Source organism: Monodelphis domestica, chromosome 7 (assembly GCF_027887165.1).
Source record: "Monodelphis domestica isolate mMonDom1 chromosome 7, mMonDom1.pri, whole genome shotgun sequence".
Lineage (NCBI taxonomy): Eukaryota > Metazoa > Chordata > Mammalia > Didelphimorphia > Didelphidae > Monodelphis > Monodelphis domestica.
This window is the reverse complement of record NC_077233.1, coordinates 108,067,253-108,094,995: the sequence shown is the minus strand read 5'-3', so window position 1 is coordinate 108,094,995 and position 27,743 is coordinate 108,067,253. Positions and strand designations below refer to the sequence as shown.

General features: G+C 38.1%; 1 pseudogene; it reads left to right on the top strand.

The window, feature by feature from the left end:
- The first annotated feature begins 17,812 nt into the window (after nucleotides 1–17,812).
- LOC130455675 (U2 spliceosomal RNA) lies at nucleotides 17,813–17,986 on the top strand (annotated as a pseudogene).
- The last annotated feature ends 9,757 nt before the right edge of the window (nucleotides 17,987–27,743 follow it).

The window sequence follows — 27,743 nt, the reverse complement described above, 5'->3', positions numbered from 1 at the left end:
CAATACTATGTATTGGTTTCAAGGCAGAAGAAAGGTAATGGCCAGGCAATTGGTGTTAAGTGACTTGTCCAGGATCACGCAGCTAGAAAGTGCATGAGGCCATATTTGAACCCAGAACCTCCTGTCTCCAGGCCTGCCACCAGACCTATCCACTGAGTCACCTAGCTGCTCCCAAAACTGTTTTTTGAGATTAAAAGATGAGTCTTGAGCCTCAGTTTCTTTATCTGAAAAATTGAGATAATTCTATTTACACTACTTATCTCATGAGATTGTTTAAAGAGATTGCTTTTAAGTCTTAAAGTGTATGCAAATGTGCCTCTACCTAGGATTTATTAATTCAATACTAGGTTTGTCAGTTATCTAAATTCTTGGTGATAACCCATAGCATATCTAAGAATTGGACAGAAAAAGTCTTTCTTCTTTGGCCAATTGAATATTTAAATAGGACAAACACAGCCATAACATGTGATAGAAATACTTTACTGTATACTGCTAACTTTTCTTCTCACTTATCTATTCAATATGGAACAATTATCCAAGGTTACCCAGAATAAGCCAGAATTTCAGTGTTATTTTGTTTCCCAGCCTAGTGATTATTCCACTGCTTCTCAGCTCACTTTTTTGGGGGGATGAAAAAGACATACAGTCAGAAAGATGGAAGTATCTTGTCTCATCTCCCTGACTTGAACAATTTTCTTCTACTCCAGAATGTCCCACTGGCAAGTTAGTCCCTATTTCTCCAATATAGCTGTACAGTCTTCTCTTGCTTCAGTTGGAGACAGTCATTCTTTAGTGCTATAAATTGGAGGGCTCACATGCTGAAGGTCAGTGTTCTCAGAGATGTTTTATCGCCTGTAAGCAAATCAGCCATTTACAATGAGGTATCTTGGGGTCATGAATCATCTCACTGATAGCACTAGCTTCTTATTTGCAGTAAAATGGGAGGGGGAAAATATACCTCCATTCTTTTGTTGTTGCTGTTGTTACATTTCGAGTTCCATGTTGTCCCCCTCTCTCCCTCTCTCCTCAATCCCCATATTAGAGAAGGGCAATGTTTATATATATAAAACCATACCTTACAACGCATTATTCCATGTATGTTTCTTCTCTGGAAGTAAATAACATTTTTTTTCACAAGTGCTTCATAATTGATTCAAATGATTATATTACTCAAAATACCTGAATCATTCATGGTTACTCTTCGAATAATATTGCTGTTACTGTATACAACATTCTCTTGGTTCTGTTCATTTCACTCTTCATTATTTCATATGAATCTTTCCATGTTTTTCTAAAATCAACCTGCTCATCACTTCTTATAACTCAGTAATATTCTACCATAATCATATAACACAACTTACTCAGTCAATCCCTAATTGATGGGCATCCCCTCACTTTCTAGTTTTTTGCCACCTCAAAGAGAGCTTCTATAAATATTTTAGAACATATTGGTTCTTTTCTTTTTTTCCCTGATCACCTTGGGAAATAGACCTAATAGTGGTATTGCTGAGCCAAAGAGAACATACAGTAACATAACTCTTTAGGCATAGTTCCAAATTACTCTCCAAAATGATTTGATCAATTCACAATTCTACCAACAGAGCATTAGGGTTCCAATTTTTCCAGATTCCTTCCAACATGTATAATTTTCCCCTTCTTTCATTTTAATGAATCTAATTGGTGTGAGATGGTACCTCAAAGTTATTTTAATTTGCTTTTCTCTAATCAAGAATGATTTAGAGCACTTTTATATGACTACATATAGTTTTGATTTCTTCTTCCAAAAACTTCCTGTTCATATCTTTTGACCTTTTGTGGACTGGAGAATGACTCATATTCTTATAGATTTGACTCAGTTCTCTATATATTTGAGATATGAGGCTTTATCTGAGAAACTGGCTATAATTTTTTTTTTATGTCTAGGTCATGTCTCCATTTTGACCTTATCTTGGTAAGTGGTATAAAATGTTCTACTTATACCTATTTTCTGTCAGACTGCTTTCCAGTTTTCCCAGCAATTTTTACCAAATATTGAATTCCATTTCCACTCTTGTTGTCTCTGATTCTTCAGCACCACTTTGGTTTTGACCCCTAAGAATACCCAAGGTATCCGAGAGAGGAATAAGTATGTCTTCCATTTTCCCTGACACAAATGCCTGCTAACCACATATAAAAACATCACAGCCTGACTTAGGTAAAAATGATAAAATAATAAAAATGTTTGTCTTTAGAAACTTCCCCCCATTGGATCATAGACCTAGAGACCTCTTTACATATTACAGAACTAAAATCTAGAAAGGTGGAATGGCTTGTCCAAGGACTCAGATTTTAAGATGTAGTAAATGCTATGTAGAATCAGGATCTGAGCCCATCTCTTGGCACCAGAAGTTTTTGCTCTTTACATTGTATGGAATTGCCACTCCATCCTTAATAGCTCAGTGCCCTCATGAAGTTTTATGCTGAACCATTTCCCATGGTGACTCCTCACCTGGCCCTGTCAACTCTGGAAGGTATACCCTTGTACAGTATTTTCCCAACCTTTCCCTAGTTTATTTTGAACTGAATTCTTTAAACCAATCAGATCTACCCATCCAACAAACTAATTAATCACTACTAAAAGTGAAGGCTGTTATATCATATATTGGGTGTGAGCAGAAAAATGAATTCTTGGACTATAGGCCAAGATGATTCCTGTTCTTCTTAAAAACAAAACTTTCAGTCATTTGGGGGATGGAGATTCATCTTTCTTCAAGAAACAGATTTACTTAGCCCCAGCCTGACCTGGCTATCTCTAGCATGTGGCTGAAAAAAGAGGAAGAAAAGAGAACCCTAGGGTTTGAAAAACTAAGTGATCCTTTGAGGGCTTTGAAATGCTAAGAAATGTCAGAATAGGAAGATGGTTTTGATGAATACTAACATCAATCTACAGAGAAATCAGTTCCTTGTTGTCCCATGAGCTGCACTGAAGAATGATAGTCTTGAAACCAGCGTGCCATATATGATTCTCTTCCTATCCATGAACATTCTTATTTGAACTTGGTATTGTTTCTTCTTCACTGAGGGGCCATAGCAGCTGAAAATTTCATGGGGTATAGGACTGAGGGTGGGTGTAGACAAAAGAGTTAGTCTAATTCTCAGAACAGTGTCTTCTGTTGTCTCATTCCCATTCACCATGTTGTAGCAGAGGGTTCTATACAGGTAAAGCACATTGTATTTTATTGATTTTCGAATCTTTTTCAACTGAGATTTGGTGATCCATCTATTGGTGATCTAATTATAATACTTTTCTCTCTATTTTGGTATATAGAAGCCTTGTGAAGATGAATCAGTCTAGTGCAGTGATGGCAAACCTATGGCATGGGTACCAAAGATGGTACACAGAGCAATCTCTGTGTGCATGCAGTCAATACTCCCCCTCAATTGCCCTCCTCCCCCAGAGTTTGTTACTAGAAAGTCAGAGGAACTCAGGTAGAGCTGCTCCCTTCCCCTTCTCCACTATGTCTGACAACATTTTTCACATCATCTGCAGCTCACAGGCAGCAGAGCTGGAGGGGAGCAGAGCACTTGAGCCACTCCCTTCCTCCTCTCCACATATGCCTCTCATCATCCACTCCTCTGCCCATCAGCACAATGGGAGCACTTCTTCCCTCCCCTGTTTTGGGTAAGGGGAGTTAGGGAGGTGGCACAGCACTTAATTTTAATGGGAGGTTGGCATGAGACTCAATCTCAAGCAGGGCCTTTCACTCTGTCTCTAAAAGGTTTACCATCATTGGTCTAGTGGAATGGGAATTAGCTATGGAGTCATCAGACCTGGGTTTGAGTCCAGGCTCTTCTTTATCTTAGCTATATGGCATTCTCCAAGTCATTTAACCACTTTGATTTGCATCATACTTTTAATATCTACCTCTTGGGGTTCTTGCTGGATTTTTGGTGCTTCTTGAGGAAATGTTTACAAAGCACTATGTTAATGTTAGAAGAGTTTTATAAATATGATTTTTCAAGATCCCACTGCTGATTCATTGTGTTTATACTGTTTGTAATCTACCATTTGCTTTATTTGTCAGTTAGTCCAGTTGATGGTGTCAAGAAAAAGCTTAAGGCTCAGAGAAGAGGAAACTTTACATTGCAGTGATGTGGACCATCATTTTGGTACCTGCTGACTGCTAATTGCCAGCTTAATCCTTCAGCTGGGGTGCAGCTGGGGGGATCTGCCAGTTGACACAAGGAATACACAGAATGATGAAGAGACCGTAGTGTATTTAACTGGCTTAATGACTGTATAATTACAAGTCTCCCTAAGTGCTCTTCTACAATTAGAGCTCATCATATCCTCACAACATGACAGGCTTAAAAAATATGTAATTACAGGCTACCTCATTATTTGGTTTGAATATAGTTGGGGGTGGGAAGATGGAGAATTATTTTGAACAAAATATGTCTACACCAGCATCGTTATCTTACTAACTGCTCCAGACAAACAGAATTCCACAGAGTAGTATTTGTAGTAAAGGAGACACCATACTGGGGTAGAAAGATGATGAGATTTGGAGCCAAGTATTGGTGCTTCCATTAATTATTCATATTTATGACTTTGGACAAGTCACTTCTGCTCTTCTACTACCTTAGTTTCCTTCTCTGTGAAATATGGGGGTGGAATGGATTAGTCCATTAGAACACGAGCTCCTTAAGAACAGAGAATGTCTTGCCTTTTGTTGTTCTCAATGCTTCATAGTACCTAGCTCATAGTAGGTGCTTAATAAATATTTGCTAACTGAAGTGACTAGATCAGTTGCTTTCTATACATCCAGCTGTGATATTCTATGGTTTTAAAAATAATAACAAGATCTCCGTTATTGTGTGACATGATCAAGATGCACATATCATTATGCTGTAAAGTAGTGGTATCAAACTCAAATAAAGAGGTTACTAAATTGTACATTAGGAACCCCGTGGGCTGCATATTGACTTGGAAAAACACATATAAAAAAAGAAAACCATATATTAACATCTATGTTCTACTAAGTTTAATTGATTTTGTTAAATATTTTCCCAATTACATTTTAATTTGGTTTAACCTGTACTCCTGAGTTTGGGACGCAGCAATGCAGCCTGTTGGCCACATGTTTGATACCTCTGTTGTAAAGGATTTTTGCCTCAATTTGATGACTTTGATTTTATCTCTTCTTTCTAAGCAACGATTTACAAGATCTATCTAAGCTTAATCCAGCTATTAAAATATATATATATGTATGTATATTTGCTTATTATTTATTTGATAGGCATCAGTAAACTTGATCATTTTCATATTCAAAGAAATACAGAAAAATTGTGTACAAAACTGTGAATCTCTATTAGCTACAGTCTTTTTTTATTAGTTTTAAAAGTATATAATAAATTAGACATGGTATTTCCATTACTGTCCTAATTGTTTGTATTTCTTTTTGAACTCCCTTCTGTTCTCTTTGGTGTATTTCATAGTTGTTCTATTGACACTATTTCCTTTCTTTCTCCCTTTCATGGAGGTGGTGGTTGTCTTGTCTTCCTCCTCTTTTCCACCCCACTCCTCCTCTTTCTTCTTCTCCTCCTCCTCCTCCTCCTTCTTTCTCTTCTTTTTTCTTCTCTTCCTCTTCCTTTCTTTTCTTTCTTTTCCTCCTTTTTCATAAAATCTTGTGATGACAGCTTTGGTATTGCTTCAAGGATATGTGCTTACTTTGGTTTGAAGACTCCTTCCAGTGAAGATTCTGGCACTTCAGTGGTTTTAGCAGAAGACTTCACAAGTTATGTGGTCAGAAGAATTTATCACATGTTAGCCAACCTCTTGGTAATGAACCTTTCCAGATTAAAAGGTCCTGCGGGGGTTCAGAATGACTATTGAGAACTCAGGGTCATTTTTATGACAGGCCAGGGGACACTGGAGGGGGATCTTGGTGGTTTGTTTGTGTAATAAATAACCTTCAGACTCATGTCTCAAATATTCCCTTCCTCTTCAGCCACCTACCTTTTAACTGTTGGGCCTAGATGGAATTACTGAATGGGTATTGAAAGATCTTCAAGGAGAAATATTGCTAATATATATCTAATATATGTATACATGCACACATGTACATATATATGTGTATAACTGTGTAGTATATATAAATAATAATGCATTGCTTGTACATAAACATCTATGTGTGAATATATCCATATCTATATTTATCTTTTGTTTGTGTCATGAACTCTTTTGGCATTTTGGTGAAGTTTATAGACCCTTCCTCAGAATAATGCTTTTAAATGATTAAAATAAAAGTCATAAGATTATAATGAAAACCAATCACACTGAAATAGTTTTCAAAAATACAGTTATTCATTACAATTTATGGATTTCAGGTAAAGAATCTATGTACCAATTCCACCTTAAATTTAAGAGTCAATCAATTCTCTTCTGGAGAATGTGAAGTAAATATACAGAACTCTAGCAGAAATGCCTCTTTTAATGGTATTATTTTATTACTTTCTTGAACAGCAGAGGCAACTAGGTTGTGCAGTAAATAGAGAGCTGGGCCTATAGTCAAGAAGTCTTGAATTCAAATTCAGCCTCAGATACTAACTAGCTGTGTGATACTGGTTAAGTCACTTGGCCTTTGTTTGTTTCAGTTTCCTGATCTGTAAAATGGGCATAACAATAGCACCTCTTTCCCAGAGTTGTCATGAGGATCAAAGGAGGTAGTATTTGTAAAAGCACTTAGTCCAGTACCTGGCACATAATTGGCACTACATAAATATTTATTTCCTTACCTTTCTCGGCCTTGGACAGCTTATATTTACTCTCTGAATAGATTCTGGAATTTTTTTTTTTAACTTTTCTTCCTAATTGAACTGGGCATATGCTTATGTGGTATCCAGATGAGCAATTGGTACGCAGGAAGTTAGCATATGAGCGTATTAGGTTAATTCAGTGTAAATAAGATGAAGGGTCATTTAATTTGTAGTGATGGAGAAAACCAAGGACCATAAGCTGATCTCAAACAAGAGATACAGACACTATTAATGCAATCTTTCATTTGAGCCTCAGTTGATTACATAAGTCACCTTCAGGTAAAAACAAATCCAACTAGGGAAATAGCTGACTGAAAGTCAGATTCCTTGTCTCAGTAAGGAAGTAGTGCCTCTGTGTAACTGTCTGAGCATGTAGAGGAACAGAAATTTATCCATTATCTGAGAAAACAGGGTCTAGAACCCAAATTTGGGTCCAAGGTCAACCATGGGTCTTTGGTAAGATTTTAAACATATCAGCTTCCTCTTCTATGAAGTAAAACCATTGCCCTGATGGTTTCCTTCCAGGAACATTTTTTAGGTATATAGAGATATATACATTAATTTCTATAAAGTTCAGTTTTTTGCTTAAGTTTTTTTCAGAGCTCAATTTCTCTTCCTTCCTTCCTTCCTTCCTCTCTCTCTCTCTCTCTCTTTCTTTCTTTCTTTCTTTCTTTCTTTCTTTCTTTCTTTCTTTCTTTCTTTCTTTCTTTCTTTCTTTCATTCTGTCTCTCTCTCTCTCTTCCTTCCTTCCTTCCCTCCCTCCCTTCCCTTTTCTCTTCTCTTCTTCCTTTTTTTCTTATTTTTTTTTAAATCCTTACTTCCTGTCCTAGTGACAATTCAAGGATAGAAGGACCAGGGTTGGCCAGAGTACTAAATGAGTGCTAGGAAGTGTCTGAGTGATTTGAACCTAGATCCTCCCATCTCCAGGGCTAGCACTCTACCCACTGTGCCATCTAGATGCCCTGTTCCTCTTTCCTGTTATTTCAAACCTGATGTTTTCAGAGGACCCAAAGTACAATGGAAAAAACATGGTGGGTGTGATCAGGCTGCAATAAGTTGCGATACTGCTTCATTAAAGACATCCTGGCATATTATAAAGGGGGGTTAATTATAATGGAGGTGTTTAAGGCTTTCAGTATAGAGAGGGGGAAAGAGAGGAGAATCCCCTTCTCAAAGCTGGGTTCAGGGGAGATAGCTGATGTTTAGGGTTGGCTCAGAGAGAGGAGAAGGAGTTTGAAGATTTTCCCCCTTCTGCCTTCCCTCCTTAGCTAAAGCTGCTCTCCCAGATTCACTTTTGTCCCTCTTGTCCCCTCTCCACTACTTGAGACTAAAGGGTCTCCTCTTGATCTGTTCACTCACACTCAGATCGGGGAACAGATAACTTTTAATGTCAACTCAATCAGGTAATACAAAAGGAATAATGGGCAAGGAAAAATGGGAAAGGAATGTGAGAAAAGGGAGTACCTATCTCTATCTAAAACCCTTTTCCTCCCTCCTTGAGTTTGGGGGGGGGGTACTCAGGTCTTGGCAGCCTGAGCCCCCTGAGAGAAAAGTCAGGTTGACTCATCCCTGGGCAACAAGAGCTGAGGTAAAGTCAGCTCAGGTTTCTCTTCAGAAAGTCCCTTCAATTGGGAAGTGTTGGGGGGAAAGATTTCCAGTCACCAGCAGGAAAAGTGCATAACCCTCAGGAGAAAGTCTTTATCCACCTTCTGTCTTCGGCTTCTCAAGACTGAGAGCAACCGACTCCTCTGCCAGTCAGTCTTCTTCTCCAGAGACCAATCTCCTGGGGCCCCTTCCCCATCAAGGTGATCAGTTTCACATACTCTTCAGACTGGCACTTTTTCTTTAGTGCCAGCCTCTGTCACAATGGAAGACATATATCCCCAGGATACATCATATTGCCTGGGACATAAAGTATAATAAATAATTTACTCATTGAAAGATTAATAAATGGCCAGAGAAAGAAGTGATTCTGATGTTTTTATTGAAAACAGGATAGTTAACCAAAAAGCTTGTACTAGAATCCATGCAGTATTGAAAGTATCCAAGCATGGCCTCCAGTTCATTCAACAGATAAATCCATGGACAGAGACGACAAAGGAGGAGAAAGCAAAGATTAGAGATCTATTAGGACAGCCCAACATTTCATATATCTGATCCCCAAATCCTACTCTGACTTCTAGGAAATGGCCTTTCTAGACCTTAGAAGTTGAACAAAATACCTAAACATTCATAAAAAATAAATATGATAATAAACTTCTCCATTAGTGTCAATGTAATGTCCCCAAACAATCTGCAGGGACCTAGGAGAAAAAAACACCATCCACAAGCTGAGGACAAATTGTGGGAGTAAAAACACTTGAATTTACCAAGTAGCTCTTGCACCCACTCCTCCATAATAAGTTTCAGAAGTAAGAGTTGAACATGGGACTCCCTGACTCTGAGGTCAGCACTGAATCCACTACCTAATATGTTTGTGAATGAATCTTGGTGCTACCAGTGGGTAGCCCACAGGGGCCTGTTCTGGACCTTTTCTCTTTCCCCTACTTTTCCATTTCACTTGGTGATCTTATCAGCTCCAGTGGATTTAATTATCACTTTTATGCTGATGATTTTCAGATATCTAGACCTAACCTCTCTGCTGACCTTCCATCTCTCATTTCAACTGCCTATTCGATATCTTGAACTGGATTTCCTGTAGGTGTCTTAAACTCAATGTATCCAAAACTAAACTTATCTTTCCTCCCAAACCCCTCCCTTTCTAAACTTTACTGTTATGTTGATGGATCCACTATTCCCCAGGCTCTCAACTATCACCCTACCATAGCCAATCTGTTGCCAAGACCTGCATATTTTACCTCTCACTTTCTCTCAAATATGCCTCCTTTTCTCCTCTGGTGCTCTTATACCAAGGTACAGGTCCTTATCATCTCATACTTGAACTGTTGTAATAGCCTGTTGGTGGGTTTGCCTGCTGCAAGTCTTACCCCTCTCTAGTCTTTCCTCCACTTCATTTCCAAAATGTTTTTTCCTAAAGTAAAGATCTACCTGTGTTACCTCCTGCCCTCCCCCCTCCCATAAACTCTAGTGGCTTCCTTTCATCTCCAGAATGAAATATAAAATAGTCCAACATTCAAAGCTGTTCATAACCCAGGCTTACCCTCCCCAGCCTTTCCATTCTTCTCATACCTTATATTAGATACCTAGGCAACTAGGAGATGTAGTGGATAGATAAGTGGGCTTGGAGATGACAAGACCTCAGTTCATATTTGACCTTGGATATTTACTTGCTATGTGACTTTTGGCAAATTACTTAATCTCGGTCAACTTCAGTTTCCTTATTTGTAAAATGGGTATAATAACATCTACTTGGTAAGGATCAAATGAGGTAATAGCTATAAAGTGCTTACTACAGTGCCTGGCACACAGTGCTATATATATGTTAGTTATTGTCATTACACTGCTCCTACCTTTCTCTTCTCTACACATTTACTCTGATCCAGTGATATTGGCCACCCTTACTATGGTTCCCCATTCAAGATACTCTCTATCTTGATTCCAGGCATTTTCATTGGCCATCTCCCATGCCTGGAATTCTCTTTCTTCTTATCTCTATCACCTTGTTTCCCTGGTTTCCTTCAAATCTCAGCTAAAATCCTTCTTTCTACGGGGAGCCTTGGCCAATCCCTCTTAATTCCAGTTCCTCTTCTCCACTACTTATTTCCCATTTATCTGGTTCATAGCTTGTTTGTTTATGGTTGTTTGCATGTTTTCTTTTCTATTAGATTGTGAACTCTTCAAGGGCAGAGACTGCCACTAGCTTTTCTATCCCCGGCTTAGCATGGTGTCTAGGACATGGTAGGTACTTAATAAATATTTATTGACTGACTGACTTTCTACCTTTAGTACCTAGTATACAGATGCCTGCAGACGGCTGGCATTTAAAAAATGTAAGATAGGAATCTCAAGGGTATTTCCCTTTTGCAATGTACAAATGCAGTCTGAATGGGACCACAACCTTACAAGTATTTGTTCATTGATTGATGGATTAGTTAGCAATACTCCTTAATGTTGTTTGTAAGTAGCTGGAGAATTTCAGGTTCTTTTTTAAAATTATTTTTTAAAAAACCCTTACCTTCCATCTTAGAATCAATACTGTGTGTGTATTGGTTCCAAGGCAGAAAAATGGTAAGGGCTAGGCAATGGGGGTTAAATGACTTGCCCTGGGTCATACACCTAGGAAGTGTCTGAGGCCAGATTTGAAACTAGGTCTTTCCATCTCTAGGTCTAGTTCTCAATCCACTGAGTTACCCAACTGCCCCCAGAATTTTAGGTTCTTGACCAAGATGCCCTCATCAATATTAAGCAAGTGAGAAGGGTGATAGTTGTATGAGGCCACCTATCTTAGCAAGATGTTTAATTCCTGAGTTTCATATCAAATCAGTTTTATAAGCTAAAAATGAAACACTGAGCTAAAGATATGTTCCACCTGTTCACCAATTGACATTTAATTCAATTGGTCACATTTCTTTATTGGCAGAAGAGGCTCATTTTTTCCCTTTTGACTGAGATTCAAAGAATGAATCGTTATCATGGGATCATAGCATTTGACTTGGAAAGGATCTTAGATTGCCATCTAGCAAAATTCCCATTTTGTATATGAGAAAATTGAGGACCATAGAGTTTAAGTGATGTGTCCAAGGTCTCAAAAACTAAATTAAGTAGGAGAGCTTAAATTTTGAACCCAGTGGTAGTGCTCTGCCCACTGCACCATTGCTTCTAGGCTAGAGCCTCTTCTCTCTATCATTAGCTCCTTTACATACACATTGGATTCCTGATCCTACCAGTGATGTAAAACTTAGCCTACTAGAGGAATGCTATTTTCCTTCCTTGTAGAAAATAAATCTTTTGGTCCAATGGTTTCTTTTCTTTTCTTTTTTCTTTTTTTTTACCAACTTAATTTGGTAGCAATGGAGACCAGCGTCTTGATATATTAAGAACTACAAAAGAAGGTTAACCTCAGGGAAATCCCCAGATTTACTAGTCCAGGATTTGGCCCCAGAAAGAATAAGGTTTATGAAGAAAGTAGTATTGTTGACTATCTTTGAAGGGTAAGAAGAGATCTTGTTTTGTGAGAAACTTTGGGAGAAGGCCTTCAGGCAAGTAATGTGCTATCTTTGATGTACGAAGATGACATTGCTGACCAGGGAATTTTATACGGAATGTGCTTTGGATTTATCTAGCTCCCGAGTCACTCGCTCATTTTTCATCCTCTCTTTTTGTAACCAAGGCTAAGCATTTTTTGGGAAAAGAAGCCAGTACTGACTGTGCTGTTTGGCCATGGGACAGATAAAATTAACTATGCCATATAAGACTAATAAAACTTGGGCGTCATCAGAAACCTGTTTTAACCACAGTCATCTAGATTGAGGCAAAAAGTCTTGAATAGTCACACCTCTTAGACCTGAAGAGTCACAACCATGCTGTTCTGTTCCTTCTAAAGCTTCACAAGGAAAGAAGATAAATATTTCAGCCTACAGGAATATTTTGGGGTTTTGCACCCCCCCAAAAAAGTCTTTTGTGGGCCTCAACTCATAGAATGGAAAGACGTTAGCCCTAACTTGGATTGTGGTTGTTTGCTGTTTCTGAATAGAGTTCCTGTTAGCACCTTAGAGAGCAAGAAGCCAAAGACATTCTTAAATTAGAAGCATTGAGAGGCAGAATTTTGGTTTTAAATGACTCTTAGGTTCCTCTGGGACCAAAGAAAAAGTGCAATCAAAAGCTCATTTTGAGTTAATTATCTTTCAAGTAAAATGTTGAACAGTTTCCTTAAAACTAACATCAATAACAATAGCAACTCAAATTTCCCAACACTTGAAATTTTGAAAATGATTTTCATACAACTACCAGTTGGAAGGAGATAGTAGGAATATAATGAATCCTATTTTTGTTCTAGCATTTCCAGACTCATTTGACTCTCCATGACTCTTTTTGATGTTTTATTGGCAAAGATACTGAAGTGGTTTGTCATTTCCTTCTTCAGCTTATTTTATAGATGAGGAAACTGAGGTAAACAGGTTTAAGTGACTTGTCCAGGGTCATACAGCTAGTGTCTGAGGATGGAATTGAACTCAGGAAAATGAGTCTTCCTGACTCTAGATCTAGTACTCTATCTACTTCACCACCTAGTTGAACTTCATTTTACATATCAGGAAACTGAAGCTTTGAAAATTAAGGAACTTTGTTTGATCTGAGGAGAAATTCAAACCTTGGTCTCTTTAATCAAAGACCAGGTACTTTCCAAATGAGATCATATAGAGTCAGACACAACTGAAAAAGATTGAACAACAACCAGCTTTCCACCACAGAGCCTCCTAAAAGTGTTCATCCTGATTAAAATGTCCCTATGAAGGTTGCAGTTCAGAGCATTAACCAAATTCATAGAGGAGAAGGAGCTCTCTACTAGCTAGATCTGCCACCATTATTGTAAACTTTTACAACTGCCTTCTCAGTGGTGTTGGTACACCCTGTTTCTTCTCCAAACAAATGTTTCTAGTGAACTTCACCCTCTCTATAATGAGGAAACATATTTTTAAGGCCTTCCTTGTCAGAAAAAGTTATAAAAGTTGATTTAACAATATTTCTGAATATGTTAAGGGGCCGTCTGACTGCCTGCTGTTTTAAGCCCATAATCTGGAATTCAGTCTTCCTAAATTCTCTGACTCAGGCCTTGGTAAATTATCTCTGTCCTTTTATATCCCTGATAAAACACTTACCCAAAGTCCAGTTCTTTTTCACTGTGCCAGGTTAGATGTTTAATAGTAACAGAAAGAAGGGGCTACAGTGACGGGCATGACAGTAAAATTCCTGAACTCATAAAGTTCAGGAATTTTACTGAAAAGGAATTTTACTGAACTGGAAAGGAAGGAATGAAACTGGTTAACAGGAAGTTAAAATCCACAACAACTAAAGAGATAATAAGAGAGCACCTAGCTCCCCTTCAAGAATTCAAATCACATGACCAGGAAGAATTGTATTTTTTACAGTGTTGAAAAAATTGGTGCACACAAGATTGTGAAACCACCCTTGGGAATCTTCAGATCATTGAGAGGTTGTGGAGAAGAAAAAGAAATGCCACAGGAGAGGAGCAGGGCAAATTTAAGGAGAGAGAGGCAGGGGGCACAAACACAGAAGGACAGAGAAAGTAGGGATAGAGAGCAAAGAGATCAAGAGAGAGAGAGAGTCATCTTCAAAGTCTAGGCCAGTGAGCTTGAACTGAATTCTTGGCAAAATTCTAGAATGCATTTTAGTAAGGATGTTAAAGGTAATAACCCTATAGGCATTTGAATTCAGGATCTCTAGCTCTACTACACCAGGCTGCCAGGATACAGTAAGAAATAGAATTTGACCATCTGGAAGAAGAAATTGTGACTCCATAGAGAGTCAGGTTGGCATCATCAAGAACAGGTCATGACAGACTAAACTCATTTCCTTTCAGGAAAGAGTTATTAGAATGGAGAAAGTCAGCATGGTCCAGTGAGTAGATAAGGGGCTGGGCTTGAAATCAGGAATTTCTGAGTTCAGGTCTTGCTTCTGTGGCATATTTTCTGTGTCACCAGGACAAGTCACTTGAACTCAGTGTCCTAGATGACTCTCTAAGACTACAAATTACAGTTAAATTGCTAATTATCTATTAATGGAGGGAGTTTCCAAGTGAAGTTTCTGACACCCGAAATACCATGTCTAGATCAAAACAAACCAAAAAACCAGACTAAGTATTTCAAAGAATACTGTAGACATAGTTTATTTGAACTTTATCACATAAGTTCACAAAGTCTCTTTCATGCTACCCTTGCTGACAAGGGCATGACTTGCATGCATAGCATCTCCCCATGTGTCAGACAGTTCCTTCAACTATAAAATGAGAGAGTTGAAATTGATGGTCTCTAAGGTCTCTTCTAAATCTAAATCTATGATCCTATGACCTATGACAACATAGAGAAATATGGGCTAGACAATAGTATAGCTGGGTGAATTCCGAAAAAGGTCAACGTTCTGGCCCTATGAGTAGTCATTAGTGGCTTGATATTATTAACTTGGAATGAAATCAATAGTTAAGTGCTGCCCTATTTTGTTGGGCATTTTTATCAAGGATTTGGATGAAAGGGAATCTGACAAGGCTGGATGAGAGTAAGGGCTGGTTTTTGTCTTTTTCTTTTTATTCCTGGCACCTTGGCAGTAATTTGTATATAGTACCAATCAATCAACAAGCATTTATGAAGCACTTACTGTGTACCAGTCTAATGGAGGAGCTTACTTTAATGCTTATGAAAATTGAACTAAAGGAAATTGAATTGGATTGGGGATTTTAACGGATCATAAAATCAGTAAGTACTGATAGCATGTCTTGGTTGTCAAAAAAGATAATTAAAACTTAGGCTGCATTAAAAGGGGCACAGAGCTTAGAACATGGGAGCTGATGATTCCACTATTCTCTGGCTTAGCCATATCATATTTGGAATATAGTCTTCGGGTATGAGCACCATATTTTGGGAAGGATATTGACAAGCTATAGAATACACAGAAGACTGTAAGAATGTGAAGGGCCCTATAGGTTATACCACATAAGAATCCGTTGAAAAGAACAGGGGAAGTTTATCCTTGATTAGAGAAGAGTTAAGGGTGATATGATGGTTGTCTTCAAGAATTTAAAGGACTTTCACTCTGAAGTTAATTTGACTCCAGAGTGTAGAACTAGTAGAAATTATAGAGGACAGAATGACTAAAAAGTTACCAAGAGATAGATTTAGACTTGATTCAAGGAAAATCTTTCCAACAAGCAATTCTAGCTATTTAAAAGAGGAAGAGATAATGGCAGTTTCTTTTTGGGTATCATTCTTCAAATAGAAGTTGAAGATGTCTTATTGGGGATGTTAGAAAAGGGATTCTTGTCCCATGGGTGGGAGTAGAAACCTTAGAGATCCTGATAATTGTGGAAGTCTCTTATTCTTTGCCTTACTCTGGAGGAATTGGATTCAAATTCTACTTCTGCTTTTTTATGACCTTGGGCATCTCATTTAACTTCCTTGAGTTCAGTTTCCTTACTTGTGAAATTAGGAGATTGGAGCAGATGACCTTTAAAAACCTTTCTATCTCTAATCTTTGAGCCTGGGAATATCCTACAAAAAAGAGCTGCCATTGGCATGAAATGCACTACCCAATTCATTTTGGAAGTAGATCAGCAAAACCATTATAACAACATTTCAAGGCAGCTAGATGGCACAGTGGATAGAGCAGTAGGCCTGGAGTTGGGAGGCCCTGAGTTCAAATCTGCTCTCACCTACTTCCCAGCTTATGTGATCCTGGGCAAGCCATTTAATACCAATAGCTTAGCCCTTACCACTCTTCTGCCTTGGAACCTATGCTTAGTATCTATTCTAAGACAAAAGGTAAGGATTTCTATGAACACAAATAATGTACAAACAATGTCTCCTAGTATTTCCCAGGACCTTCAACAGAATTAGGATACAAATGGTTTCTCAAGCTGACATTTTCATGCTCCTACTTTACCTGGGAATAAAGTGAATACAGCAGTTTTTTTTTTCTTTAAACTCTTACTTTCTGTCCTAGTAAGGGCTCTAAGACAGAAGGACAAGGGCAAGGTAAATGACATTAAATGATTTGCCTAGGCTCACACACCTAGAAAGTATTTGAGGTTAGATTTGAACCCAGGTCCTCCCATCTCCAGGTGACTCCATCCATTGTACCACTTAATTGCTCTTAACCCTTTGGTTTTGAAAACTAAGAAAAATTCAAATACCATTTGGAGGTAGAGTAGCCTGGAAAGTCTTTTATATATGAAAACAAAATTTATTACTCATTTAATATCTCTTGTCATGTGTGTAAATTGAAAATCATTTTGGTGTCAAATGGTATTTAGGGGTTACTAATATTAAAAATGGTAAGGCCCTAAGGTGACCTGATTTAAGAATTTAAAATCAATAGCAGTGACATCTAATATGAAAAGTGAAAACCAAATAGCACAGGGGTTGTTTTTCCATAGAGAAAAGAGGCTATGGTGAACTCTAGACTTAATCTGGAGCTGATGACAGTTTAATAGGCGATCATTGCCAAAAGCGTATCTATGTAGTGGATGGAAAGGACTCTTTCTGGACTGGGAACCAATAAGCAATATGGAGTTTAGAAGTGCCCCCCAAGTAGAATATCATCATCAAGTCACCGCATGTATTCACATTGTTAAAGGACTTTAATGTCTATCTGTCTGCAATACTGTGTTATGAAGTTTAAAAATAAATGTAATTCTTTTTTTTTTTTAAACCCTTACCTTCCGTCTTGGAGTCACTACTGTGTATTGGCTCCAAGGCAGAAGAGTGGTAAGGGCTAAGCAAATGGGGGTTAAGTGACTTGTCCAGGGTCACACAACTGGGAAGTGTCTGAGGCAAGATTTGAACCTAGGACCTCCCATCTCTAGGCCTGGCTCTCAATCCACTGAGCCACCCAGCTGTCCCCTAAATGTAATTCTTAACCCCAATTGCCTAGTCTTGCCACTCTTCTGTCTTTGAATCACTATTAAGCCAGAAGGTAAGGGTTCTAAAAAATAAATAAATACAATTACTGAGAGGCATTCTGGTAGAGTGGAGAGAGGACCAGACTTAGAGGCAGAGGAATACCTGGGTACAAGTCGGATCTCTGAAGCAAATTGGCCCTGTGTCTGTGGGCAAGTTATTTAACCCTTCTGACTCTGACGACTCTCAGACTACATTACAGAGGAGTAGGGAAAGTATATTAAAAGACCTTCGACATGCTACAATAATAACAAGCTTTAATCTCTGATACATTTTTCACCCCTGTGGCTCCAAATGTAACCAGTTTTTCTCTCAAGTATGACAACAATAATTATCTACCACCTACTCTGCGTATAAGTGAGGCGAATGAATATAGTAACACATCAGTTCAGTGTAGCACATAATACCTGTTTCAAACTCCTCAGAGAATCGCTTCTGGGCCTTTTGGCTAAGATCAAGTGTAGTATCAAACTCCTCAGACATTATATATGCTGCTACTGTATCTTTAAAAGCCCAATGTAATTTGGTGGAAATGGCAGTCTGGCCATCAGTCTGCTCCTAGAGTTTTAATTGCTATTCTATGGAGTCAGTCTGGAAAGAATCTGTTAAGAATGATGTTCTGAGCAAAGCTGAGGAGATTGTGTTCCCACCATGTCTGAAGAGAAGCTGGAGAAAGTCAAGAAATAAGTTGGGGAGATCTTCCTGATGAACCTATTTTAACTTTTGTCCTTTGAAGAGGATTCTTGACAAGAGCACTTTGACAGCTTGAAAGAGCTGAATAGCAAGCAGCACCTGATTTCTAGAACAAGAAGTCATTTGCAGTTATAGTGATAGCCAAAGGTGACTGTGGCTGTGATCTTTCTCAGTTAAAATATTGTAAATATTTATTTGGCCTTTGTAATTGTTGGTTTCAGTGTTAATGTAGTCAATAACATTAACATTGAATTAATCCTAGGAGATTAGGAATTTTGATATAGCAATGTGAATAATTGCTTATGGTAAAAGTTATTTCTCTGGTTTATTATGAATCTGATAAACTAGGGTGGGGGCTATGAGCTAACATAAATAAGAAGGGGATTATAATTTAATTAATTAATGGTAAAAAGTATCCAAATACAACCCTGAATTATTTAGAACTCTATCACCTTTGAGATTAATATGGTAATGATAACAATTCAATAAGGTAATGAGTCAAGTAACAAAATGACTAGTGACTGAAAAATGATACTGGTGACTTAGGTTACACTATTACATATGGAGGGTCATTCTCTTAGCTCAGTAATATACTAGAGCTTAATTATCAATATTATTCTTTGGGTTCATTCTCTTGGATAATATCCCAAAAGCTTTTTCATTATACTGAATTCCCCTCTATAGGGGATGGACTTAATAGTAGTTTCACTATGTTTCTTTTATACAAATTCCCTCTCCCCTCCAAACTCTGTAAACTATATACCATCTTTCCACTCTTTCTTATTCCCCACCATAGGGATGGATTATCACTTTGACCAGTTTCCTATAGAGTAAAATATTAAATGTCTCATTAAAAAGTTTTGACTATCAAGAACTTGGGCAATGAGGGTGGAGTCTAATAATGAATGGGGCTAAAAAAAGTTTGTGTGTGTATGTGAATGCACATGCTTCCCAGAATCTTATATAAGCCAGAGAGAAAAGGCTCCACCAGAGGTGGCAGACACAGGACTCATGGGGCTGAAAATGACTTGTAAAACTCTGAGTGTGAATAAAATCAGATTACAACATAATTGGGAAATATTTAAAAAATTTTTATTTTGTCAATTTAGAACATTATTCCTTGGTTCCAAGAATCATATTCTTTCCCTCCTTGCCCTTCCCCCACTCATCTTATAGCCCACACGCAATTCCACTGGATAATACATATGTCCTTGATCAGAACCTATTTCAATGTTGTTGATGTTTGCACTAGGATGTTCATTTAGAGTCTACATCCTCAACCATATTCCCTTGATCCATGTAATCAAGCAGTTGTTTTTCTTCTGTGTTTCTACTCCCACAGTTTTTCCTCTGAATGTGGATAGTGTTCTTTCTTGTAGATCCCTCCAGGTTATTCATGATCACTGCATTGCCACTAATGGAGAAGTCTATTATGTTCAATTGTACCACAGTGTTATCAGTCCCTGTGTACAATGTTCTCCTGCTTCCGCTCCTTTTATACTGCATCACTTCCTGGAGGTCATTCCAATTCACATGAAATTCCTCCAATTCATTATTCCTTTGAGCACAATAGTATTCCATCACCAACATATACCACAATTTGTTCAGCCATTCCCCAACTGAAGGGCATCCTCTCATTTTCTAATTTTTTGTCACCACAAAGAGTGCTGCTATGAATATTCTTGTACAAGTCTTTTTCCTTATTATCTCTTTGGGGTACAAACCCAGCAGTGCTATGGCTGGATCAAAGGGCAGACAGTCTTTTATCACCCTTTAGGCATAGTTCCAAATTGCCCTCCAGAATGGTTGGATCAATTCACAACTCCACCAGCAATGAATTAGTGTCCCCATTTTGCCACATGCCCTCCAGCATTCATTACTTTCCATAGCTGTCATGTTAGCCAATCTGCTAGGTGTGAGGTGATACCTCAGAGTTGTTTTGATTTGCATCTCTCTGATTATAAGGGATGTAGAGCACTTTTTCATGTGCTTATTAATAGCTTTGATTTCTTTGGCTGAGAACTGCCTGTTCATGTCCCTTGCCCATTTATCAATTGGAGAATGACTTGATTTTTTGTACAATTGATTTAGTTCTTTGTAAATTTGAGTAATTAAACCTTTGTCAGAGGTGTTTTTTTTTTTTTTGGTTCAAATCCCATTTTTAATGTGTGTGATTTGGTCAAGTCTGGGCCTCAGTTTCCTTTTCCCTTTTCTTTTTTTTATTTTTTTAAAATATATTTTATTTGATCATTTCCAAGCATTATTCGTTAAAGACATAGATCATTTTCTTTTCCTCCCCCCCACCCCCCATAGCCGACACGTAAATCCACTGGGCATTACATGTTTTCTTGATTTGAACCCATTGCTTTGTTGATAATATTTGCATTAGAGTGTTCATTTAGAGTCTCTCCTCTGTCATGTCCCCTCAACCGCTGTATTCAGGCAGTTGCTTTTCCTTGTGTCAGAGGTTTTTATGAAGATTGTTTCCCAATTTGTTGCTACCCTTCTGATTTTGGTTACATTGGTTTTGTTTGTACAAAAACTTTTTAATTTGATGTAATCCAGATTATTTATTTTGCATTTTGTGATTTTTTTCTAACTCTTGCTTGGTTTTAAAATCTTTCCTTTCAATTGGGAGAGTTTTTTAAAAAAATTAAATAAAAATGTAAAAAAAAAAGATACCTTCTGTCTTAGAATCAATATTGTTTATTGGTTCAATGGGGAGAAGAGCAGTAAGAGCTAGGGAATGAGGCTTAAATGCCTTGCCAAGGATTACATGGCTAGGAAGTATCTGAGGCTAGATTTGAACCCAAGATCTCTCATGGCTAGGCCTGGCTCTCAATCCACTGAGCCACCTAACTTCCTCTAATAAAAATAACACATTTTAAAAGTAAATAAATATGTGGCTTGCAGAGATACTTATGTAAAGATTTGTGTGCATATGTCTTTTTGAGTCTAACACTTAGCCTAAACCAGGAGAGAATTCTATCCCAAGTCTTCAATTCTCCAAATGACATTTCCCAAAGTTACTGAGTTTCTCTAGGACTCTGAGGTTCCAACAAGTAAATTATTCTTTCTGACACTTGAGTATCTGGAAAAGAGAGAGCTCAGAATCATAGGAAGTCAAGGATTTTACAAAATGAAGGAGAGGATAATTCTAAATCCTTGTGTTTTTAGCTTTTGCAACATAAATGTATAGGTACATCTCCTTCTATGCCCTGGAAGATTTTGTAAATATTTCCAAAGTATTAGAGGATTGCTTTATCAAAAGAAATCCTCTGGTATGTCTTTTTTTTTTTAAAGCAGAACCATTTTACTATGCAAATAATACCTCCTTCCTCTTTCCTAACCCTATTGAGTGGACTCTGGGGAACTGGATTCAAATTCTTTTTCTTCTAGTTCCTACTGTGTGATTTTGGACAAGTCACAACTTCTTTGAGGGTCAATTTCCTCATCTACAAAATGAATATGTGTTGGAGGAAGGAAGCCATTGGGCTAGATATCCTCTAAGGTATCTTCTGGTTCTAAAATTATGATCCAATGGCAAATTTAAAATTGGATTTTCATATCTTGGGCTTGCTTTCAGCAAGGTCCACCTGTAATTCATAAAGATTTTCGACCTCCAGAGACTCTATTTTGGTCCTAAGTGAAAAGAGAGAAGGTGGATACATCAACTTTCCGTGAAAGAGATCATTGACTCTTAGACTTTCAAATCACTTATTTTTAAGAGCCTGCTATGTTCTAGGGATACAAAGAAGAAAAAAACAAACAAACTATCCTCGTTAGAACAGTTCCCTCTCTCAAAGAGATCCCAAGGAGATTCAAGGAGTCTAATGGGGGAGACTTCCTAAAAACAACTAAAATCAAGATCTATCTATCTATATCTATAATGCCTCTCTATAATCATATATATGATTAAGGTAAGATTTAAGCTGAGTCTGGAAGGAAGCCAGGAATTCTAGGAATTAGAGTTGAAGAGGGAGTACATTTCAGATGTGGGGGGACATTCATTGCAAAGTCAGGGACAGTGGAGATGCCAGGAATAGCAAATAAGCCAGTGCGGCTGGATTATAAAATATGTGGAAAGGAGAAGACATGAAAAGTAAAAAGGTGCCAGGTTGTGAAGGTTTTTAAAACCAGAGGATTTTATATTTGATCTTGAAGTTACTTAGGAAGTCACTAAAGTTTATTAAATAGTGAGATAACTTGGTCAGATTGAACTTTAGGAAAATAATTTTGAGTGGAGGATTATTTTGAATTACAGAGACTTGAATCTGGGAGAAAAGATAGAAGTTGTCAACATGGAATCTAGAAACGGCAAACTTGTAGCCTAGCAGAATCTGATGAACCTCAAGTTTTAGGACTATTTTGTAAGTTGAAGACCCAAAGCTTGTACTTGTTCCCTGTTCCTCTGAGAATCCATCCTGAGGGGAATCTCAGACTAGCAGTTTTAGACTGAATAAGGGATCCTAAGGTAAATGACAATCCCCATCAGGTGGGGCCAAGCCCAAGCCAAGTGACGCTTCTTGTCTCCAAAGCCTCTCCCACTGTATCACACCCTCCTTTCCAGGATCGAACTCAGGACCTTTAGCTTACAAGACTGGTATGCTGCCTACTTACAAGCTAGTCCTAAAACTTGAGGTTCATCAGATCTTACTAGGCTACAAGTTTGGGGTTTCTAGGTTCCATGTTGACAAAGGTTATAGCAAAAGATGAGGAGAGAGGTTATGAAGGCCTATACTTCCCGGAATGATGGTTGTATGGGTCTTGGGAGGCAAAGGGAAACACAGGAGAAATGCTATGAAGAGAGAAACAAGAAGATTTGACTGAGGGACCAAAGTTAGTCACTCTTGACTTTTGAATCCTTAACCTGGCATAGTGCAGTCTGGCACATATCTTTGAAACCAAACTGAATTGTGCTCCCTCAACACATTCATTAAAGGTTTCTGAGGCAAATAGCATTACTTCCCCAGTTAGAAGAGGGGAAAAAGGAAGTAGGAGTTTGCAGTCGGGTAAATCTATTCATTAAAAAAAGTAACAAAAAAAAATAGCTGATTTAGCCAGTAAAGAAATAATGACTTTTAGTCATTAATCAATGAGAATTGATTGCGCTGATATTAACCAGAATGGTTTTAAGAAAGCTTCCCTTACATCTAGCTGTTCAGTGCTATTGAAATCACTGACCCTTTTTTTTTCTGGAGAGTGGAAGGAAAAGCTAATCATCTGTACTTGTGCAGTTAAAGGCATATAGGAGAAGAGTAATGGTGGACAAGTAAGCTTCCCTTTAGAGCCTTTCCTCTGAAATCCTAGTTTTAAAGTTAATAGGCAAAGAGCCACTCTATCCCTTAAATCATCTAGGTTTACCCTCCAATCCAGCCATTTCAAAACAGATAATTTCAAATTTACATTTGATCCCCACATTTTCCCCAATCTTTTACTCACTTTTATACAGTATTTAAAGTTTAAGGGTTTCCAAAGTATCTAGTTTACATTATCTCTCTATAATCCAAAATCCAGTGAGGCAAGAATTTAGGGTTATTCTCATTTTAAAGATGAGAAAACTGAGGCTCTTTTGGTTATGGTCAGGAAAGTAGTCTATGGGGCATGATTAGGACTCCCTCCCCCCATCTACCCATCCACATAGTCCATCTATAACCAAAATATAGCCATGACATAGAAATAACTTCCTATCTCTACTACCTACATTCACCACACCCTTTATCTGAGTTGAATACTTAGAAATTAATGAGTTTTTTTAGAAATGGTTTGCTGTTATCCACAGCACTCTACTCCTACAATGGCCACCACGTAATCTTTTTAGAGGGTCCTATCACTATTTTGCTGTTACCCAGAATTACTGGAAATGCTTGATTAACATTTCTAAGCATACTTGGTCTTCTAAGATAGGCGAGGTTTTTAGAATACAGTTGACTTTGTGGAGACCTAGAGATCTAGTAATATAATCAGAGAGCTGATTATTGGTTAAGAGGATATTTCTCCCATTGTCATTCTCACTTGTGGAGTTGATTAAATAATCAGCTTGCTATTGCATCATATTTTACTTTTACTAATCATTCATTTATTTTACAGATATTCATTGAGCATTTACTATGTGCAAGGCACTCTGCTGGACCCTTTGAGAGAAAATGAAACTCTACCCTCAAGAAGCTCAGAGTTAAGATGTATCTATATTCTAGAGAGACAGTGGGGTGTGTGTGTGTGTGTGTGTGTGTGTGTATAAAACATTCAATTTAGATTGAGGATCTGGGTTCAGATTCCACTCTTCTACTTCATTTCCTCTGTGACTTTGGGAAAATTGTTTGACCTCTCTGAGCCTCTGTTGGGCCCCAGCTGTTCATCGTCCAGTGTATAACTGAAAAGTTGTTACCCTAAAAAAAAAAAAAGAACTACATTACCCAGAAGCCCACTGACTTCCTGTCATTATATACTTCCTGTAGAGAGGGGATATTAGGCAAGGACGTGAAGGTCCTGCCTCTTGACTTCCTGTCCTGAGCTTGGTGGTGGTAAGGCTTGCATTTGAACTGGCTGACCAGCCACAGGCATGTAGTTTTTATTTTGTGTCCTCTTTATTCTTTGATTTCTAATGATCTTTAATAAACCTCCTAAATTATAACATTTTTATTATTAAGATTTAATTTTAATTTTGACACCAGCCCTTCTGTTTTCTGCTTAATACCCTATTCTTTTGTTCCTATTTTACTGGCAAGAGCCAATTATTCCAGCTTTCTCCATATCTGCAAATCAGTGAGCTGGATGATCTTTGAACTACCAGTTTTATATCCTATCAAAAACAGAATAGAAAAGTTTGCCAAACCAGCTCTACATTGTGCTTTTTTTTGGTTCTGAGAAGGGAATAACCACTCACTCCTAGCTAGGGAAAAGCTAGAAGGAGACAGCACTGTAGGGCTAGGGAACAGAGGAAGCCTTAGATGCTATTTCTATGCTATACAAAGTGGATGGCATGGCCACTTAAGCATAGATTTGTCTGAAGGAGGTTTGGTTTGTTTCTCATTGATTTTCAGGGACATTGCATTGAACTTTGGGAAGAGTTTTTTTTTTTTTAAATAAGGATCTCAATGGGCATTCATAGTCAGTTTGTCAACAATGATTTACTGAGCACCTGTAGGGCTGTTTGCTTCTATTCCAAGCCCAGGAGCATCATTCTTATTAGACAAAAGCCATTTCCTAAGGAACAATGAGCTATCATTACTGGTTTGAGAAGCCAGTTCCCCAGCAGGTCAACAAATGGGAGCAGACAGTGAACACTGTGTGGCAGCAGCAGCAGTAGCAGCAGGGACCTAAGGCTTGCTGCACCAGTTAGAATTTGGAACCCTGTTGGGCCATAGCTGTTCATGGGCCAGCCCCTTCCATTTTCTGCTTAATGCCCTATTCTTTTGCTCCCGTTTTACTGGCAAGAGCTAATTATTCCAGACACTTGTAATTCTGCGATGCTTTTCATCCCTACAGCTCAAAGTGTTTTACAAACGTTAATTAATTTTCACAACAGTTCTGTGTAGGAAGTATCATTATCCTGGTGGTACCAATGGGGAAATGAAGGCACCAAGAGGCAAGAGGGACATGCCTAAGGTTGTTCAGTGACTCAATCATGGTTCTGGGAATGGAACTCATAAACCTGAACTTCAATCTCTAGTCTGAGACACTAAACCCCACTGGAACCAGACCTGGAATAACTGCTGAGAGTTATATTGGGGATTAGCCGGTTAGCTACAAGGTTTCTGCCGCTCATAAGCATCCAAACAAGTTTAGGATGAGATGTCAAGTACTATGATTAAGCATTTATATGGCACTTCTTGTTTGCAGAGGGCTTCCTAGTCATCTCTTTTATGGGCCATTACTCACAGCAGCCCTAGCAGGTAGGTTAGTATTGTGCTCCTCATTTTATAGGGGAGGAAAAGGGGCCAGAGAAAGGTGAAGGGACTTAGCCCTAGGCCAAAAAAGAGTAAGTTGTGGAATGGGCTTAAAGCTTGGAATCTGAGGACCAAGGTTACTGATCACACCTGTCTGCTTTCTTGGGCTACTGATCCATAGAGGTCTAAGGAAGTAAGAGCTCCATCATCAGAAAAAGTCTTTAAATTTACTGAGAAACTTGGCTAGAAAGATTACCTTGCATTGGCTTTGGGTTTCTGCCCAATGAACATAAGCATCAGAGTTTGGAGGGCCTTCAAAGATCCTCTAATACGTGGGTCCTGGCCAGACCCCTTTTTAATAGGAACAGTCCATAACCTTTTTTAGTCACATGGACCCCAATGGCATGTCCAGTAAAAAAGTCCATGGGCCCTTTCTCAGAATGTTTTCAAATTCATAAAAACAAAATACATGAGTTTACAAAGGAAAGCAATTATATTGAAATACAATCATCAAAGTGTCTTTTTAAATAAAGTTCACAAACTCCTTTTTAAGAACTCCTGTTCTTAGGTCAATTCATTTTATTGTCAAGGAAAGACAGAAGGAAATGACTTATTTAAGACCAGTAAGTAGCAGCATTAGAATTTGAAACTAGAGCCTCTGACTCCAAACTTAATTAATTAATTAATAATTAATCTGAAACCTTGCTGTTCCACTAGCAGGAAAAGGTAGAGAAAACATCACACAAGTATAATATCATTGAGATTAGGGCTTTACAGTGGAGTTTCTCTTTTGTCTCTCTCTAGCCCAGAGAGGCTGAAGTTGGATTGATTATATCCCATCTTTTGGGATTATATGTCCCAGGGTATACTGTTATGGCCAATCAAAGGGATGACCTTTGAATGAAGGGGCCAAGGAGTCACTCCTGGCAATTTCAATCTTGCTCTTATTCTTAGAGCTCCCTTGTTGCCAGTACTCAGAAATAATAATAGCTTACATTTTATATGTATTGAGTTATTTTATTATTTATATAGCACTTTCTAATCACAAAGCACTTCACAGATATTTTGGATTCCTACAACAACCTGGAGAGACAAAAAGGATAAATGTATTTATTCTTGCTTTTCAGATGAGGAAACTAAGGCTCAAATAGGTTAAGTGAATTGTTTAGAATTCAAAAATAATAAGTGATAGAGCCAGAAAAAGAAGCTTGGTCTTCTGACTTCACAGTAAAGGTTCTTATTGCCTCTCTCTATTGTGTTTTGGTTGGGAGGTCTTTCCATTTTAGTTTCATCCACTAGGCACCTGAAATATAGCATGACTCTGAGCAGGCTAAGACTGGGGTACAAAAGAACTTAAAGCTGGTTCTAGGAGAGAATGCCAGGCCTGGAGATGGGGGATCCTGGGTTCAAATCTGGCTTCAGATACTGCTTAGCAGTATGACCCTGGGCAAGTCACTTAGCCCCAATTGCCTAATCTTTTTTGCTCTTCTGCCTTAGAACCAATTCTAAGATGGAAGGTAAGGATTTAAAAAAAAAAAAGAGAGAGAGAGCTTAATGCTTGTGGATCAATGTATTCTATCTGTGTTTTTGTTTGCCTGTCTCTTTTTTTCTATCTCTTTCTTTATAACTGCCATAGCCTGTATCACCAAGGTTGAAATGATGAAGCCCTTTATCCCAGGTTACAGGTGAAAATCCTGAAATGGCTAAAGGGAATAAATGAACAAAGTAGCCACCTTGCCAGACCCCTTACCCCCCCATCCAAGTGTTTAGGCTCAGA